General features: G+C 47.5%; 1 protein-coding gene across 1 annotated transcript in view; it reads left to right on the forward strand.

Annotated features, from left to right (window-relative positions):
- C2CD5 (C2 calcium dependent domain containing 5) overlaps positions 1-16,097 on the forward strand; it is a 1,535,590-nt gene that overhangs the window by 1,317,369 nt on the left and 202,124 nt on the right.

A 16,097-nucleotide genomic window follows, 5' to 3' on the forward strand; every position in this document is an offset into this window, starting at 1 on the left:
AGTAAAAGAGTGCCAGGTGTAGAAAGAGAATTGGGAGCTAAGAGCCTCCAGGAAAGAAAGAAAAGATGTAAGACAAGTAAAAGAGAAACCATAACAGCAGCACCCAAGAAAAGTCACAAAGTCCTACCGGAGAAAAAAATGAAACTCAGAGCTGCAAATGGACTGAAAGTTACTATGGGTGGGCACTGGGCAAAGGGTGCAGTAAGTGGTACTAATAGTACTATCCGATATAACCCTAATGTGTGGGGGTAAGTGTGAACCCCGACCCTCAAGCCTAGCTGATGGGAGGCCTCCGCATCTGGAGTAGGAGCTCCTGACCATCTATGAGAAGTTGTGTTGGAAGTATACTGCAAAGGTAGGCAGTTAATGATAGTATTATTTTCTGTTTATGTTAATAAAAATTGAAATTGCATGAGAACAGGCTAGAGTCAGTGTGCTTCCTGCTCCAGCCCACAAGATATCTTTCAGTCATCCGCACACGGGGGTAAACTGCATACAACTGAGATGCACATTTATACAGTGGAGGATTGAGAAGTGGATTAAGGCTCTAGAAAAAGATTGTGAAAGAGCAAGTAGAAAAATGGACGACATTGAAAACCACTCTTGGCAGAATAATGTCAGATTCCTGTACGTACCCGAATCAGTCCAGACAGTGGGTTGAGCCTCCTTTCCAGCAGGTGGAGACAGACTAAAACTTGCAGGATGTCCTATATCAGGACAGAGCCTATCCTCTCACCCCTCAGTATTTGTCTGTCTCCAGCAGGTGCAGCATCTCCCCTTCGGTTCTCTGCTGTAGGCTAGTCAGCCTCTTCTTTCTCTTTAGGCTCAAGCAAGTACTTCTTTTGGTTCTTGTTTTAAAAAAAAAAAAAAGGATCTCTGAAGGAAATTCTGCCCTTCTTTAGTGCTTTTTTGTTTTTTGTGTGGGAGACGTCCGTCTCCCAGCTCTTGCCCGGCTCAGGGGGACTTGTTCCCTTTTGCAGGAGGGGGTTCCCTGCATAGTCCTGAGTCCGTGGACGCTTCCAGGTATGGGGACCGACGCTGTCTGGGCCTCGTTCCCCCTCTGGCTGCCGAGAGGGTTTTGAACCCGCTGCTGCGCTCAGTAAAAAAAAAAAAAAAAAAGTTAAAAGGTGTTAAACTTTCAATAAGTTGCAGGTACTCACCTACCTCTAACTTATTTGCAGCAGTTGACCAGCTTTTTTTATTTTTTTCTGGTCAGAGTAGGGCTAGAACTGAAACCGTCTCTAAAAGTCAGAAAGAAGGCCCAGACAACTGATCCGTAAAGATAGACTTTTATTGCCAGCAAGATGCAGCTAAGACAATGGCTTAGTACAACTGCATGCCACTCCCCGGGCGGGGGTGGACTTTTATACATTCTTTCAGGTAGGTGTAGCTTATAATCAGACCATTGTTTTCGTCATTTAATTGACGTGTTAGACATTTTATAGCAGCAATCGTATTAATACAATACAAATTATTATTATTACAAAATGGTGGTGCGTTCCACTGAATGTCAGTATGTAAGTACGTAATTACGTAATTACGTAGTGCATGCCATTGCGTTCCAAATGTTAGTACATTCAAGATGGCTGTGCGTTTCAGTGCGTTCCACGGCTGGCAGTGTTAATCAGAGGTGTTCAGTGTTCTCATTCAACGATCGTCCATAAAATTGAACTCCTTCATTCCCCCCTTTGATACTTCAACTTCTTTAGAAGGTGCAAGTATCACTTTCATCTGTGAGGTAACTGAAAAGACAAACAAAAATTAGTATCAAGGTCACTCAGTGTGGGCCCTAATATATTTGCTAGGTCTTTGGTTTCTTCACGGGTTTGAGACGGATGGACCCTATTGGCTGCACCCCCCTTTGTAGCCCGACTTACCCCAACAAACAGGATGGCCCATGTTTGTTAGTTACATTAATAGCATTAAAGATTAGTGTCAAAATATTCATCTTCTGAGTCTGATGAATCTGATGAGGGAAATGTTGAAACTGAAGTGTACTTGTTCATCATCATGATCTGGGCAGCTGCTCTCCGATCGGCTATCGTTTCAATCATTGCACGTAAGTTCCTAAGGATAAGAGGGAGACACAAAGGAAATAAAGCACAAGAAATTAGAAAGAGTAACAAAGGAATAAAGAGCTCTTTTAATCCAGGAATCGAGGTCAGCCAGCTGGGCAAAGACGCCGTCCAATCTAGAGCTCCGGTCCAGGTCTGCACAGGAACATGAGCTAGTCGCACCATACGATCAGTGATTTCCTCGATGACTTTGCTTTTATCATCAATCTGTAAACAACAATTAGATTAAATTTTCCACACACACCACCTTCCTGGGCTAGAAGGTAGTCCAAGGCCAGTCGGTTCTGATAAACAGCAGTAATAAGTTTCGTGTTTTGTTTGTCCAGGATGTTGAGGGCCAATGCAGAGTCATTGGTAAGGAGTTCCAGTACTGCTTGGAGTCGGATGATGCGATTTAACATGTAGATTGGGGTTCTATATCCATATGAACCACTTTCTGCCATGTAGCAGGTCCATAATATTGCACAATGCGCTCAGGTGGCCACTCTTGATCAGTCCAATCTCCTATTGAGACTTTATTGCTCCTTCGTCGTTTGTTTGGTTTCATTGAACTATACACAGGAACCCCCAGTGTTTCACCTGCTGTAACTGGCAACAAGAAGAAACTCGGGCGAATTGTTGCTAAGAAACATGTTCCATACCAATTGGAAGGTAATTGTTTTCATAAGCCCTTCGACCGCATACAAAATAATATCCATCAGGAGCTATGAAGGAAGTTGAAGGTATTCCAGCAACTGTCCATGTTTTATTGAGAGTTGGTTCAGTCCAGAAAGAAATAGGTATGGTAAAGTTCTCTGTCTGCCACCATGTACGATTATCTGTTTGTAACTGTAAGAACTCCTGTGCACGGGGAATTTCCAATGGGCACACTGTATATTTTTTAATATTGTCGTGATAAACACTGTCTGCCAATGACATCAGTTTGGAGAGCCCACTCATAGGGACTGTTCTTTCATTTATAGGTTATGGTTGTATTCAAAGCATTGAGGTCAGATTGGAAAACTTCCTTAGCTTCCCAAGGCCATTGTTCTCCAGTATTTGTACCTCCACATACAAAACAATTTTTGACTTCCAAGGAGAGGGCTATATTCTCGGCCAGATTGACGAACATATTCTTCGCTTGATGTGAAGTTGTGTGCTTCTTTAATTCCTCAGCCAATTGGGATACTTCATCGAAGAATGATTGATAACCGACTACTGTAGTTTGATGGATAATTGGGCGTGGCTTGTCTCTTCGCTGGTGTGGATTGTAATGTAAGTCATGGGATCTCTCCCATTCGTCGATTCCGAATCCCCAGGTATCCTCCACGGGAGCCTTCATTTCTAATTGGGCCACTCCAAAGAAACGATGTTTCCAGCTCCTTTCATTAGTTTACCCACTCCTTGGCAACCTGGGTATCCCCCCTCCGTATAGTCACACACTAAGGCCCATCCAGAGAGTGTAAGGTCCCCAACTCATGGCAGCCAGCGTGGATGGATTGGATACTCGATTGTATGGGCAGAGATATTTATGATTGAAAACATAGGATGCTTTCCATGATTGAGATCCACAATGGACTGCATTGGGATGTTTATCAATTGCTTCACAGGCATCAAAGGTAAGTGTAACACTAGATCCTCCTCCCATGAGGATTTTGGTGGAGTTGATGTAGTACAAGATTCCTTTTCCATCCGGTATGATGCTAGTCGTGGGACTCTTTGGTAAACCAGCGGTAAGGGTAATATTGTAGTATTTAGGAGTAGTAGGAGAATGACAGATAACTGTTGTTTAGCATGCATCGATGGAAGGATTGATATCCCTGAGTCGTATTTAAAGCGCAGGCAGGCTGTACTGAGCAGGATGGCGGTGGTTGAGATTGATGTATGATTGTAGAAACAAGCTGAAATCCATCTTGAGTTGTAGTACGTACTTGTTTGATACATTCAGTGCAATTCTGACTCAAGGGAGATTTGAGAGAAGTTGTTGTTATGCACAAGATTATGATTAGGAACTGTATAACTCTCGGCAGATGATGAAAAGAATCAGGAGTAGAGCAGATCCGAGGATGTAGGTTACAGTGATGAACCATCTCCAGAAACTTTGAGACGGGCATATAATACTTAGGACTGTGATAAGGAGAGCACAGACGGCCCACTTCCGAAGTGATGAAATCATGTATTACTATGCCTGTAAAGAAGGAAAGAAATAGACATATTAATATTCTTCAGTATTTCATTTGGGTATTTTACTCAGGATTATCTCTGGGCCTGCCTCGGGTAAATTTTAATTTGTTGTCCCCAGTCCTGGAGACATGCCAGATAGGAGAGGCAGGTTTAAGTCGAGTCCAATGAATCCATGATGGGCATCCAGAGACTTTTACAGCCGTAGGGGTGGTCAGTAGTACAGTATATGGGCCTTTCCAGCGTGGCTTGAGAAAGTCAGACTCATCCCATTCCTTTACCAATACAGAATTTCCAATTTGAAATTGATGAGTCGGTGTGAGTAGAATTAGGGGCTCAGTCTCACAAGTATAGTTGCGGATGGCGACAGCTGTGTCATACAGTCCTTTTAGTTGTTTGCTGAGGGACATTTCTCCTTGGATCTGCAATGAATTAGGGAACGATGGAAGCAGTGGGGGTCTTGCATACATCATTTCATAGGGTGTTAGACTGGATTTTCTTGGACTGCAGCGGACATGTAGTAGAGCTAATGGTAGGATATCAGGCCATTTGGTTTTTGTTTCTTGACACAACTTAGCTATTTGACTTTTCAAAGTTCTATTAGCTCGTTCAACTGCTCCGCTGCTTTGTGGTCTCCAGGCACAATGCAAATGCCACTTAATGCCCAGAATTTTGCTTAGTTGTTGAGTGACTTCACTAGTGAAAGCTGGTCCATTGTCAGAATTTATTTGTCTTGGTAATCCATAGCGTGGCAAGATCTGATGAAGAAGTAATGACACCACTTCTTTTGCTGTTTCAGTCCTTGTAGGTATAGCTTCAATCCATCCGGTGTAGGTGCAGACAGATACTAACATAGCTTTGTATCCTTTGGAAGGAGTCATGTGAGTAAAATCAATTTGACAGACTTGGAATGGTAGAGTTCCTCGAAGGACATGGCCGGGGGCAGGACCAGGTCCGCTTCGAGGATTGTTTCTTGCACATGTGACACATTGATTGATTGCATGTTTTGTTAACTGAGTAATTCTATTGATGTAGTACGTTTTCTCCAGTAGTTTTGCCAGTGAATCCCGGCCAAGATGTGTATTATCATGTGCTTCTTTAACTATAGTCCAAGCAATGCTTCAGGTATCCATATTCGACCATCTTGTATAATCCACTATCCACTTTGTTGGTGAAGATGTTCATTTTGTGCCCATTCATTTTCTTCTGTGTTGTAAATAGGACTTTCACTTGGGAACTGTAAGAGAGGGCATGCTTTTGTTGTCATTTGAAATGGCTGTTCTCGAGCTACTTCCTTTGCTGCTTTGTCAGCTCTTTGATTTCCTTGTGCAATGGGATCTGACTTTCCTGTATGTGCCTTACAATGCATGACAGCTACTTTCCGTGGTGCCCAAACTGCATTTAGTAGTTTATGTACTTCTGATGCGTTTGTCAACTGCTTTCCTTCGGCAGTTAGAAATCCTTGTTCCTTATATAGGGCTCCATGTACTTGGATGGTGAGAAAGGCATATTTAAAATCAGTATAGATATTTACAACTAGTCCTTTGGCTAACTGCAGAGCTCGAGTGAGAGCAATTAGTTCAGCTTTTTGTGCAGAAGTCCCTGGGGGAAGAGGTTCAGCCTCAATGATTTCATCCTCGGATACTACAGCATATCCAGCGACCCGTATCCCATTTATAACCTGGCTACTTCCATCAGTAACCCTGGCTCCTTGCCAGGGTTGATCTCTCAAATCGGGTCGGCTAGAGTGTACTGTAGCCATAACCTCCTCGCAATTGTGAGTGACTGGTTTAGGCGCTGGCAGCAAGGTTGCAGGATTCAAGTTCTTACTGTCTTGTATTTGAATTTCGGGGTTTCACATAACAGGGCCTGATACTTTACAAGACGGGAATTTGTCATCCATTTTGGTCCATGAGTCTCTAGTAGTCCTTGAATAGTATGAGGGGTTGTTACTTGCAAGGTTTGTCCAAAGGTTAATTTAACTGCTTCTGGAATCAATAAGCATGCAGCAGCAATGCTTCGAAGGCAACCAGGCCATCCTTTTGCGACATTGTCCATTCCTTTTGACAGATATGCAACAGGTCATTCCCATGATCCTAAAGTTTGAGTCAACACCCCAATGGCCATTCCTTTCTTCTCATCTATGAACAGATGAAATGGTTTCATTACATCAGGTAACCCTAGAGCAGGGGGTGAAATCAAAGCTTCTTTCAGTTGATGCAAATTTGCTAGTTCATGCTTTTCCCATTGGAAGGGTTGGGACTCTGCTTCTTTACCTCGTAGTTTGTCATACAATGGTTGGGCAATAATTGCATAGTTTGCAATCCACAGTCTACAGTATCCTGTAGCTCCTAGAAACGCACAAAGCTCTTTTTTGCAAGTAGGTACAGGTTGATCTCTTATGGAGCTTGTGCGAGAAATTCCAAGACGACGAGTGCCTTCACGGATTCGAAAGCCCAAGTATTCTACTTCCAATTCACAGATTTGTGCTTTCTTTTTGCTTGCACGGTACCCTTTGGAGTACAAAGTTTTTAACAAATAGTGGGTTGATGCTGCACATTCAAGATAAGTTTCTCTAAACAACAAAAGGTCATCCACATATTGTATGACTGGCCCATACATAACCTGATACATCTTTAAGTCTTTTGCCAGTTGTTCACCAAACAGAGTAGGTGAATGCTTGAATCTTTGAGGTAAACGAGTCCATGTGTACTGTTGCTTTATTCCGGTATGGGCATTTTCCCACGTGAAGGCAAACATTTTCTGACATTCCTCCGCTACAGGAATGGAGAAGAAAGCATCTTTGAGATCAATAACACTGTACCATTTGGATCTAGGAGAGACTTGAGCCAAGATTGAATACGGATTTGGCACAAGTGCTACCAAATCTGCCACTTGAGTATTCACTTTTCTTAAATCTTGTACGGGTCGATAGTCGTTAGTACCAGGTTTCTTTACTGGTAACAAAGGCGTGTTCCAAGCAGATCGAATTCGTCGCAGAATGCCCAAATCAAATAGTCTTTGCAGGTGTATTTGTATTCCTTGCCTGGCCATGTATGGGATGGGGGTATTGAGGTTGATTGATGACCTGTGCATTTTGTTCCATTTCTATCCATAAAGGGGTAGCGTCGGTAGCTAGTCCTCCTGGGTTATTTTCAGACCATACTTGGGGTACGGTGTCCATCAGTTGTCTTCGTTTTTCATTAAGAGGTGTGTTGTCTTCATACCGATGGTCGATGGCTTTCTCAATAACGGGGAGATGTAGTCTCCATTCTTCTTGAAGAGGGCAGACAAGAGAGACTGGATTATCAGCAAAGGAAGCTTTGATTTCACCATTTGATTCAAATTGTAAATTGGCCCTCAAGTTGCAGAGAAGATCTCTACCTATTAATGGCACTGGACATCCTGGAACATAAAGAAATTGGTGGGACACTAATTGCCCTCCCACCCGAAATTGTCGCTTTTGAAGGATAGGAGCTGCCAATGGTCTTCCAGAGGCTCCAACTATTGAAATACTTTTTGATGTGGGCGTGGTTATTGCAGTTGTCATTACTGATCGCTGTGCTCCAGTGTCCAGTAATCCTTTAAACATTTTGGTTCCCACTTTTATCTCAACCAATGGGTCAAGAGGAAGATTCTCCTTGTCTAGTCATGAATCACTCTCTTCACCAGATGTTTCGTCCACTGCCATCTGCCACTCAGCTTCTTTTGATTTGGATGGATTATGTCCTTCCTTCTTCTGTTGAGGGTTCTCTGGACAATCAGACTTCCAATGTCCTTCTTGTTTGCAATATGCACATTGATTTATTCCTAGCGGCACTCTTCCTCCTCTGAACGGTCCTCCTCTGACCGGTCTTCCTCTGAACGGTGCTCTAGATGGCGATCTACCTCTCCCTCTATACCCAGGATATCCTTGATAATATCTGGCTGGGTTCCCAAAGTTAGTCTCTTCCATGGCTGCGACTAACAGGCTAACACTTTCTCTTAACCTTCGACCACTTTCTTTTTTATCCTTCTTTTCTTCTTCTGTTTCTCGATTTCCATAAACCTTATCTGCCATTACTTTAACTGGCTGATAGTCATTCCTTCAAATCCCTCTATCTTCTGGAGCTTCCTACGTATGTCTGGACAAGATTGCCCTACGAAGCTCATTACTATGATGGAATGATTCTTAGAATCTTCAGGATCAAATGGACTGTATCGGCGATAGGCATCCATCAAACGTTCCAGGAAATCTCCGGGAGTTTCGTCCTTTTTCTGCACTACGTCCTGGATTTTACCCATGTTTACGACCTTCCTCTTTCCCTTCTTTAACGCTTCTAGGAAAGCTTTCTGATAAGCAGCTATGCGGTCTCATCCGGTTGAGGTCTGATAGTCCCATGCGGGGTCTACAAGCGGGGCGAATTCTTTCACTGCTTCATCAGGGTTGCTGTCTGACCCTGCTCCCTCTCGGGCTGATTCTTCCATGTTTAATTGTATTTGTCGTCGTTCTTCAGTGGTGAAAAGGATGGAGGCTAAATGCCGAATATCAGCCCAATTAGGATTATGAGCTGTAAAAATTCCAGATAAAAAATCTATCATCTGATCTGGTTTGTCAACGTATGAGGAGCCGAGTTGTTTCCAGTTAAAAAGATCACTAGATGTAAAAGGTATATATGTGAATAATTTTATAGTCTGCGTAGTGCGATACTCATTTTCTTCTGTAGGGGCCAGTGGCACTACTGTCGAAGTCTCTCTAATTGGTAAGTGTAAACTTGCGGTTTGCGTTTTACTACGAGTGCCGTCTGCAACGGACGGTTCTGCATCATCTTCAATTTTCGCAGCCTCAATTTCTTTTCTTGTTTTATGCGATGGTCCGGGTATTGGATCGGCTTGTTCATAAGCGGGGGTCGGTTGCAAATTATGCAATTGCGGATATATGGGAACGTATGGTGGCGGCTAGGGACTTTCTGGTTCGGTTGCTAGTATGGACGGCACTGCGGACAGCAGTGGTTTAACTTTTTTTTCTTGAGTCTCTTTATTCCCTTGCACTACAAATATGGCTGCCGCAGATGACGTATCTTCTTTTATATCCAAGATGGCCGTCCTTTCCTTTCTCTTCCGGTTTGGGGGACTTCCGGTCCTTCATCTTGTGTACATGAGCCACCATTACGAGGGTGGTTCCCTCTACTAACTTCTTTGCCCATGACGGCGGGTCTAAAATGACTGCAACCCAGGCATTAATATACGGTATGTCCTCGGGGCAACCCGGATTTCCTTCTCTTATTACTATATTTTGGACTCTCGTGGCCGTTTGAAAATCGAAAGTTCCTATCGGAGGCCAATTAACACACAAACTCGGCCACTTATGGGTGCATCGCTGAATCATTCCGGGTTTCGTGCATTTATGTCTGTCGAACACTTCGCTATAATGCTCCGTCATGACTTTAATGGAGTCGAACCACCCCCTCCCATTTTAGGATAGAATCACAGACAGAGGAGGGAAGGGAAGACGGATAGGTAAGGGGTCCGTATCCGCCAGACACAAAAGGATCACACTCGCCTCGACTAGAACGCGGTCGCCCGGCCTAGAACTGCGAGGCCTTTCACTCTCTTTCACACAACAAGAAACCTATTCCCGCTAATCTATATATATTAAATTTTTTTTTTCTTCTTTCCAATCGCGTGGTCTTCGGAGCGGGATTCCTACTAGCCACTGCGCGGGGCTTGATCAAGGCCCCCTCGATCCTGTGTAGTAACGGATCGGCTAGTAATTTAGCTTTATCTAGTCTCTAATTCTATTTCTTATCTTATTTCTTTTTCCCAAAATACTTGCCTGCAAAGCTCTTCCGATCGTCACGAAAGAGTCCTTCCCGGATCACCGGCCCAGAGGTCTCAGGAGATTTTCTGCGGAATGGTCCCTCAGAAACCTGATCGCTGAACTCAGCGGTGGCCACTCACCAGTAAGTCTGGGGATCGCTCCGCCACAAACTACCGGACCAACTGGGGGGGCCTAAAATAGCGTCCCCGGTACCTCCTGGCTGGCTCGCCAAATGAAACCGTCTCTAAAAGTCAGAAAGAAGGCCCAGACAACTGATCCGTAAAGATAGACTTTTATTGCCAGCAAGATGCAGCTAAGACAATGGCTTAGTACAACTGCATGCCACTCCCCGGGCGGGGGTGGACTTTTATACATTCTTTCAGGTAGGTGTAGCTTATAAATACAACAAGACTGATCATCTTCCGTTAAACTAATATAGTCATTAACAACCTCCGCAAAGTTCTACCTCTTGTTAAACTTCTATCTTCCTCTTCTTTTACTCCCAGTTAGAATCATCCCTGTTTTATTGTAACTTCTTCTTCTGAGCACTTGTTATAATTTGTTATAATTTATTATAAGTTGTAATGTATACATTCAAGTTATAGTTTTGTATTGCTCACCCCTTGTTTTATGTAAACCGACATGATACGAACTCCGTGAATGCCGGTATAGAAAAATCACAAATAAATAAATAAATATAATCAGACCATTGTTTTCGTCATTTAATTGACGTGTTAGACATTTTATAGCAGCAATCGTATTAATACAATACAAATTATTATTATTACAAAATGGTGGTGCGTTCCACTGAATGTCAGTATGTAAGTACGTAATTACGTAGTGCATGCCATTGCGTTCCAAATGTTAGTACATTCAAGATGGCTGTGCGTTTCAGTGCGTTCCACAGCTGGCAGTGTTAATCAGAGGTGTTCAGTGTTCTCATTCAACGATCGTCCATAAAATTGAACTCCTTCAGAACCAGCAGTCAGAGAAGCAGAAGGCAGCAGGTTTCCCGCCTGCTCTCTCCTGCTGTGCAGGCTGTCAAGCTTTTTTTCAACTTTTTTTTTCTTCAGCCGAGGTTTAGCTATGTCCCGGCTGACAGCCTGTCTTTCTTGTGGGCTGTCCTCTTCGCGTTTTTCGCGTCAGGGCCTCTGCACTGCTTGCCTGCCGGGTGGGGAAGGTCCCTCCTCGGCAGGACAAGCAAATTTAGCCCAGGGCTCCACTCCTCCCGGCATGGCTAGGCCTTTCCCGGGTCGGCAGAGCCCGGGAACGGCCCGCCATCTTGGATTTTTCATCGGGCCAATTTCAGTGCTCCCTGGGGCTGGAGTGCCGGATTTTTATTATTTAACCCCCGATTTGGCCCCCACGGGTCCCCAGGAGGGAGGTCCTGAACCTTCCCTCGCAACCCCCCCCCCCCCCCCCCCCCGGCAAATCCAGGGTCCCTTTTTCCACAGATTTCATCCTCCTCATGCACAAATCTTATCTAGCTAGCCTGCATGAGCTGGATGAAAGCCCCCCCCCCGCCAAAAAATCCCTCGTTCAGCGCTGTTGACCACTGGACCAGCCACGGAGCCTCAGGGGCCATTCGGGTGCGGGTGGTCCCGGGGGTGCCCCCCCCCCCAGTGTCCTCCCGGGTCCTCGGACCAGCTGCTTCCCTCGGATTCGGCGGATGCCCCCCCCCCTAGAGGGGGATGACCCCAGAGCACTTCGTCTTTTTCGTAAGGAGGAGTTTAGAGCCCCTCCTCCCTTTTGTTTTGGAGGAGCAGGGGTCTGGAAAGTCCCTCCGTGGATAATCTCATGGCCTCACTCCCTAAGGATATGAACCCGGTTTTGGGAGGGCTCCGGGCTCCGGCCTCGGCCTTTCCCTTCCACCCCATGCTTAAGCTCTTTATCCTGCGGGAATGGGAGGCTCCTGAGGGTGCGCTCCGGGTGGGGCGTGCGATGGATAAGCTCTATCCCCTCCCGAAAGAGGGCTTGGAGCTGTTGCGATATCCATCGGTGTGGATTCTTATGTTTCTGCAGTGGCCAAGCACACCACGAGTTCTGGTGGAAGGTTCCACGGCCTTGAAGGATTCACAAGATCGTAAGCTGGAGGCTCACCTGAAGCGCATCTTGACGTCCTAGCCCTCGGGGTTCGGGCGTCTTGCTGTAGCAGTTTCATGATACGGGCGGGCCTCCAGTGTGGTTCCAACAGTTACTATGACTCTGCGCCCGGGAGCTTCCGCCAGGTGAGGCAGAACAAGCCCAACGTCTGGAGGCGGTAATCGCTTACGTGTCAGACGCCCTCTACAATTTGGTCCGTGTTCAGGCGAAGGCGATGGTTTCGGCCGTGGCTGCCCGGAGGCTCCTTTGGCTACGCCACTGGTCGGCTGATCAGTCCTCGAAGACCCGGCTGGGTACGCTTCCCTTCAAAGGTAAGATGCTCTTTGGCGAGGACCTCAACAAGCTTATGGACTCCTTGGCTGACAACAAGGTCCATAAGCTTCCAGAGGACCGCCCTAAGTCTTCTCGGTCCTTCGCGGCCTCTCGCTTTCGCTTCAGGGGTCAGCGTCGCTCTGCTTTTCACGGGCGGGGCGGTGCTAGAGGGGGTCTTCTCGTGCGCAGTCCTGGTCGCAGTCTTTTCGTGGCAGGCGGCCTTTTCGCGAGGGCCAGCCCATGCGTACCACCGCTAAACCTGCCACGCAATGAAGTTCAGCCGACCATTCCTCGGTCCCTTATCTCGGCGGACGCCTCTCCCTGTTTTTCGAGGAAATGGGTCAAAATCACGTCGGATCAGTGGGTCCTCGGACATTATCAGAGACGGGTATGCTTTCGACATAGTCAGGGAACTTCCAGATCTCTTTCTGTTCTCCCTTGCGGCCGGGCCAGAGGGACGCGGTGGTCGCAGACTCTCTCCAAGCTTCTGGTATCTGGGGGCGGTGGTCCCAGTCCCAAAAGGGGAAAATTGGCGCCAGCCAGTATTCTATTTACTTCACCGTGCCAAAAAAAGGACAGGTCCTTCTGCCCATCCTGGACCTCAAGAGGGTCATCAGGCCTCAAGATCCCCCACTTCCGCATGGAAACCCTACGGGCAGTCATTGCGGCGGTCTGTCCGGAGAGTTCCTTGCTTCCCTCGATCCTCGCAAGAAGCATTATTTTCATATTCCCATCCACCACGACTAACCAGAAAGTATCTCCGATTCCACATTCTCAACCAGGATTTCCAGTTTCGAGCTTCTCCCTCGGCCCTCGCGACCACTCCTCGCACCTTCACGAAGGTCATGGTAGTAGTGGCAAGCGGCCTTGCACCGGGAGGGGATTCTCGTCCATGCCCTATCTGGACGATTGGCGTCATCAGGGCCAAGTCGGAGACCTCTTGCCGGGCGGGCGGTGGATCGCGTCTTAGAGCTCCTTGCCTCTCTCGGGTGGATAGTGAAATTTTCCAAGAGCAAGCTTCAGCCCTCCCAGGAGTTGGAATTTCTGGGAGCACACTTCGACAGCCCGAGTAGGCAGGTATTCTTACCTCGGGTGGCGAGCCCTCAGCTGATCGATCAGGTCCAGATCTGATTGCGCTATCTTCCCCGACACCTGGGATGATCTCCAAGTCCTGGGCTCCATGGCTTCTACCATCGATTTGGTCCCCTGGGCCTATGCTCATATACGTCCGTTAGCAGAAAGCGGTGCTGTCTCGTTGGCAACCAGTGTCGGAGCAGGGGTTCCACGTAGTCCCTTCCGTTCTTGGAGTCTACTACTGACGAATTACAGTGGTGGCTGTCTCTTCCTCATCTCCTGCAAGGGATGCCTCTTCAAGCTCCACAGTGGACGATAGTAACCACGGATGCCAGCCTGTTGGGCTGGGGTGCGGTCTGCCTTTCTCAGTCCACCCAGGGGACTCAGTCGCACTGGCACATCAATGGACTGGAAACTTTGGCGGTCCGCCTGGCCCTTCAGGAGTTCCTTCCCCTGATCTGGTCCCCTGGTACGAGGCGGTACGAGTCCTGTCCGACAACTCCACCACAGTCGCCTACATCAATCGCCAAGGGGGCACTCGCAGTCCCCTGGTAGCCTTGGAAGCCAGCCGCCTCTTCGCCTGGGCGGAGCGTCACCTACAGTGCCTTGCGGCCTCTCACATCGCCGGAAAAGACAATGTTCCAGCCGACTTCCTCAGCCGGCAGTCGCTCGATCCGGGAGAGTGGGAGCTCTCGGACGCGGCCATGCTCTGATAGTGGACAGGTGGGGATCTCCTCATCTCGACCTCATGGCAACTCTGCGCAATGCCAAGACCAATCGGTTCTTCAGCCGCTGGCGGGAGCACAGTGCAGAGGGCATGGATGCTCTGGCTCTCCCTTGGCCAGCGGACGTCCTTCTGTACGTCTGGTAGGAAAGATTCTCAGGAGAATCGAACTCCACCAGGGTCCGATGATTCTCGTCGCTCCCGAGTGGCCGCGAAGGCCGTAGTTCGCGGATCTCATCAATCTAGCGGTGGACGGGCCCCTGCGCCTCAATCATCTCCCTTGTCTCCTCCGGCAGGGTCCTGTATTTTTCGACCAGGCCGATCGCTTCTGTCTAGCGGCCTGGCTTTTGAACGGCGCCGCCTGAGACGCAAAGGTTATAGGGAGGAGGTCATCTCCACCCTGCTGCGAGCCCGGAAGCAGTCGACTTCTCTGGCCTATGTGCGCATCTGGAAGGTCTTTGAGTCCGCATGTACGGAGGCGGGTGTCCGCGCGCACTCCGCCTCGATCCCCTTGGTTCTTTCTTTTCTTCAGAAGGGTCTCTCTTAAGGGTCTCTCCTTCATTTCCTTAGCGTTCAAGTCTCTGCACTTGGCTCTCTCCTGGGTAGGGGTGGACAGGTCATGCCTTAGCTGCTCAAACCCGGACGTGATTCAGTTTCCTGAGGGTGTTAGACACCTCCGCCACCCCTCCCGGGCCCACGTGTCCATCTTGGAGGTCTCAACCTGGTCCTTCGTGCTCTCTGTGCGGACTCCCGTTGAGCCTCTTCGCCACGCTACGCTCAAGGATCTTACTCTTAAGACTGTCTTCTAGTCTCTATTTCCTCTGCTCGTCGTATTTCCTGAGCTTCAGGCACTGTCCTGTCGGGGAGCCCTTCTTGCGTTGTTTCTGATTCCGGGGTCTCTCTCAGGACGGTTCCTTCCTTCTTGCCTAAGGTTGTCTCCGCCTTTCACATCACCAGTCGGTAGAACTCCTTGCGTTCTCTCCGGAGGAGATTGCAGGTACGGCTGGGGGGCGAACCTCTGTCGGCTGGATGTCAAGCAAGTCTTGCTCCGTTATCGTCAAGTCACCAATGACTTCCGCATATCGGACCATCTCTTCGTCCTTTGGAGTGGTCCCAGGGGTAAACAGGCTTCTAAGACCACGATTGCGCGGTGGTTGAAAGAAGCCATTTCCTCAGCATATCTTTCTCAGGGTCGTCCGCTTCCTGAGGGTCTGAAAGCCCATTCTCTCCATTCTCAGGCTACTTCATGGGCGGAGAATCAGTCTGTCTCCCCGCAGGAGATTTGCAGGGCTGCCACTTGGACGTCTCTGCACACTTTTGCTCGGCACTACCGTCTGGATGTCCACGCCCCGGTGTTCAGTTCCTTTGGGCAGCAAGTGCTTCGAGCGGGACTGTCTCGGTCCCACCCAGTTTAGGAAAGCTTTGGTACATCCCACTGTCTGGACTGATCCGGGTACGTACAGGAAAAGAAAATTAGTTCTTACCTGTTAATTTTCGTTCCTGTAGTACCACGGATCAGTCTAGACGCCCTTCCCTGTCTGTCTTCTGTCCTACTCGAAGCTTGTTTTCTTGCAGGTCTGCAGATTTCTATATTTCCTTGGTGTGCAAGATTACTGAGCATTTACACCGGAAGCTTGGTGGTTATTTATACCAAGTTTATGCAAGAGCATATAGGTATACCATGCTTCTACATTAATCTATGGTTGCTTCCGTTGAGCTTTTGGTTACTTGCTTGATCCTATTCTTGGTTTATTGTTTTATGCTTTGACATACGTTATACTGAGGTTGAGAGATAGGCTCTGTCCTGATATAGGGCATCCTGCAAGTTTTAGTCGTTGTCTCCACCTGC

The sequence above is a fragment of the Rhinatrema bivittatum genome, chromosome 4 (genome assembly GCF_901001135.1).
Source record: "Rhinatrema bivittatum chromosome 4, aRhiBiv1.1, whole genome shotgun sequence".
Classification (NCBI taxonomy): domain Eukaryota; kingdom Metazoa; phylum Chordata; class Amphibia; order Gymnophiona; family Rhinatrematidae; genus Rhinatrema; species Rhinatrema bivittatum.